The 4,390-nt window shown below is 29.4% G+C and overlaps 1 long non-coding RNA gene across 1 annotated transcript; it reads left to right on the top strand.

The window, feature by feature from the left end:
- The first annotated feature begins 2,921 nt into the window (after nt 1-2,921).
- LOC124531230 lies at nt 2,922-4,013 on the top strand. The gene is made up of 2 exons (XR_006966505.1): nt 2,922-3,449; nt 3,846-4,013. It is a non-coding gene; the product is annotated as an uncharacterized LOC124531230 (long non-coding RNA).
- Nucleotides 4,014-4,390: the final 377 nt, after the last annotated feature.

Raw genomic sequence — 4,390 nt, 5'->3', positions numbered from 1 at the left:
ACAATTCGTGGGATACAGACAACACATCTCACCAATGTAGAAAACAGACTTGAACTCTGAAAGACGTTCATTCGAAAGTCTTTGATTATTGTATTGTGGGTTACGGTGCAGAAAATGAACATTCATGCTTCATTTAACGTTTTATGCTCATGCTACTAGAGTTCTATTTACCTTAAAAGAACTTCTAACTCAGCGACAAATGACTATTCCAAGATTATTTTGATTTTCACTCAAGTTTAATTGAATAGCAATAATGTAAAATGTAAATAGACAATTTCTCGATTTAAATTAATATTCAGATATTGATTTCTATTAATCTGTCGTATAATAAACTTCTGAAGAATAATCGATCGTTAAAAAAGCCTATTGTATTGTACTGAATCGTGTAGGTCAGTTTGCAGTCATTGTGTAATTTTTAACACGTCAGATTCCAAGAAAAAAGCAGATCATAAAAAATACAGGCAAATGTCTGTAAAGAAGATACGTACACAATTAATTATATTTAAATAATGTACAAGTGACACAACAAAACATTCTAACAATAGGTATTATACTTTACGAAGACAATGAAGTGCCAAGTTTTCGTTAATAACGTACGGTTACTTGATGGCAGGGATTTGTACAAGCCAAACAGCAATACTTAGTGGTATGTCTGGAACATATTTGAAGGATAAACGAGCCAGTATAACCACAGCCATGAGGGATATAACATCTTAATACTTAGTTCCTAAGGTCGATGGCACATGGGCGATGTAAGGACTGGTTCTTTTACGTCGTCAATGTCTCGGGACAATGTTGACCTACAGCTGCCATATTTGGCAATCCGCATTCCTATGCTATGAAAATTAATTAATAAAACAAACGATGACATAAAATCACAATAATCAGAATTTAGACATAAGTCTGATCATACAGTTTCGCTGCAGGTCAAGTTACGAGGGACTGCAAGCAATTTACATGACTGATTCAAGAACAATGATATAATTATAATAATCACTCGCGTAGCACGTCCAAGCAAACATCACGATGGTGATTGTAATGGAACGAGCGTTGATCAATGTTTAGTCCTCACGTGGCTGTTGATGGACAGCCGATGTTGTTATTAAATCAATAATAAATACAATTTTACGGAATCTCAATTTAACTTAATAAGTAATTCATTTGCACGTATTTATATGTCCGAGTTTGCACAGTGGTAAGAACGCATACATCTTCACCAATGATCCTGAGTTCAAAACTTCAAACCCGCGCTAGTATTACTAAAGTACATGACATTTGTTTTTATAGGTCATCTCGGGTTCGGCGTGAAGGAAAACGCCGTAAGGAAACCTGTAACTGTCTAATTTCAATTTAACTCTACCACGTGTGAATCCAGCATTGGAGCAGCGTGGAGGATTGAACTCCAAACCTTCTCCTCAAATCTAAAAGCAAAGCTTTACAAGGAAGCTTTACAGGCTGTTACTTTACTTTAACTTTATAGGAGAATGTAAAATTTATTTTTATTCTTAATAAACTAAGTCATTAAATAAATAAATGTTTATTATACTATATTTTAAAATATGAATTATTTATTGGCAGACATCTAACTTGATATAAAATTCTTACATATATAAGTACCTAACTAGCGACAAGCCACGGCTTCGCACAGTTGCAATACTGATACAGAATATATTGCGGAAATATACTGATACAAAATTCTACAGTATAGAATGTGTTACAATTTTCTTTCTTTCGTTTTTCGGTCATTCTCATATTGTGCATGTATTATATATATGAACCTGCCTTTTTAATCAATCTATTTATAAAAAATATCACTTAATCACTAAAAAATAGGAACAGACAGCGGTAAGCGACTTTGTTTTATACTACGTAATGATAATGATGATGATAGTTTGAAACAAAAGTAAACGCAATTATTATACGGATATATTGTGTACGAATATCCTAATAACAATCCACAGATACAAATCTGATTATTATTTATCGAAAAAAAACATCGCGTAATAAATAATTAAGTATTATCAATCATGGATTTAAAAGCAAGCTTATCTTATAATTAACTAATTTTAACTCACATAAAAATAAAAATATCATTGTACCGACTCATTTATTTTATTAGTCAAAAGGACAGAATAAATGATATATTGATATTTACACATTAATAAAAGTTGAGATAACATGCTTCCATATTTGTTTCGATCTTTTTCCTGTTTTATTTTATTATTTTATAAACACCTACGGAAATTAACATAATCACGTTGATTCCTCCACATTACTAACGGCTGATATCCTCATAGGCCCAGAAAAACCGGGCCTAGATTTGGAAAAATTTTAAAGGACCATGGTTTTAGTAATTTGCAGCAATTGCTCTGACGAATCAATAGCTCAAAAATGCGCTTAACCTTTAGGGACTGACGTTATCCCCGCGCCCTTCGCTGTAGCTTCGTGATCGAACGGAACGATTGATCAGTCGAGCCAGATTACAGTATATATGTAATATCTATGAGTCGAGCGAAGTCACAATATTGTTGAAAATCCTCGACGTCTACCCAAAATATTCAACGACTCGGAATCTTTATGGCTTGAACATTTGATACGACGATGATTAATACAATTGTTAAACCAAAAACTTTTACAGATTTGCACAAAGTATAAAAATCCAAATACAATTAGAACTAAAACCATCCGGTCGTAAAAAAATGAAAGCTTTCTTAAAAAGAGCGAAACATTAGTTTTTGGATTAGTACCTAATAAATGTTGACCTCATACGAAAATGTTATTGTTTTTTACACTGCCTTAGTAAATGTATATTGAAATTAAATCATATGATTTTTAATAGAAATAAAGAACTCATTTCGGTTTTAAATAACCGTCTGATAGACGTCACGTCATCATTAATTATGATCTGACTAAACCACCTCCGTGCGATTCTGCAAAAACCACATTAGGATTTGAAACAGTTTTCATTTCTTAACTCATATCGAAACGACCTTGAATGGAAAAATATTTGGTATTCCGCAACGATAAGTCAAATCATGTGAAGCGAAAACTGTGAAGCGAGATGCTAGTGCAAACACTTCAATTACCGATTTTTTAAAAAACATTCCCGATTAGAAATTTCTAATAAACTAATGATTTGAAAAATAAATGACGTCATGATTCATGCTAAATATATTATAAATAATTTATTTTATAGTTTAAAATAATTTATAACGCAAAATCAGAAATATTTTATTAATATCTGGCTGAAGACAGATTACCTTTGCGTAAAATTTTGTCAAAAAAAGTATAAATGTCAACATAAATGTTTAACATTAATATTTAATAATAAAATATCAAGTAAATATAGTAAATTGCTATTAAACAAAGAATTTAATTGAATCGAAAGTTTATCCGTAACTACTTTTAAACACTACCGTTTAGATTTATTATGGAATTCTAATGATGAAGTAAGTACCTACATACCTATTTATTTTCTATGTTCGGAATACAATAATCCCATAAATTTAATTATATAATTTTTACGTTATAAACACTGGTCATTAAATATATGCCTAATGCCTATAATGTATATTAACTGTAGTTATAAATTCTCAACTTAATTAGAAAGCATCCTGATGGTGCTACTCCTAAAAGTTATACTACATAATATACAAACAATGTAATATACAACTACTAGTTTGAGTAATTATTTAAGTCTAATTTGGTTGATTCAGACGAATGTTCAGACATTCAGTAAATAATGTATATAATTTAGTATGTAATACAATTCACATATGTATGTTATTTTTCAGCTTCTTTATAATATGATTAATGTGTTTTTAATACTATTTTATTTATTTTAGTGATACCATTGATGCTCACAGCATACCAGCTAGACAGAAAAACATGTGATAATACAGGAATAGCATCTATAGATTCTATCATTTCTACACAAAATGATCCATATTTTAACGAGGGAGGAAAACATATTTAGGATTTGAATATGAAACATTAAAAAAATTTACACATTTTGTTGTTTTATTATTTATGCAATACTGTTTTTGTACATATAGAAATATAAATTATTATCATTACAGTATCTGTTTATTACAATGGTCTTCAAATAAGAAAATATTACAATTAGATTAGTAAAGTAACTGACATTTAATAATTCATTACACTTAATTTAAATAAATAATTGAAATACAAACATACCTAATTGGAATATATTCATTTAATAAGTTATTTTTATAATAAATAACATTAATAGAATAGTGTACATTATCTAACATTTAACAATTTATAACACTTCATTTTATTAAATAGTTAAAATATTTGCAATGTCTATACTATTTTTTTTATTAACACACTTATTCATGTATATACTAGTTGTATTTTATCAGAATTT

Source organism: Vanessa cardui, chromosome 7 (genome assembly GCF_905220365.1).
Source record: "Vanessa cardui chromosome 7, ilVanCard2.1, whole genome shotgun sequence".
Lineage (NCBI taxonomy): Eukaryota > Metazoa > Arthropoda > Insecta > Lepidoptera > Nymphalidae > Vanessa > Vanessa cardui.
Note: the sequence above shows the minus strand (reverse complement) of the source record. Positions and strands in the feature narration are given on the sequence as shown.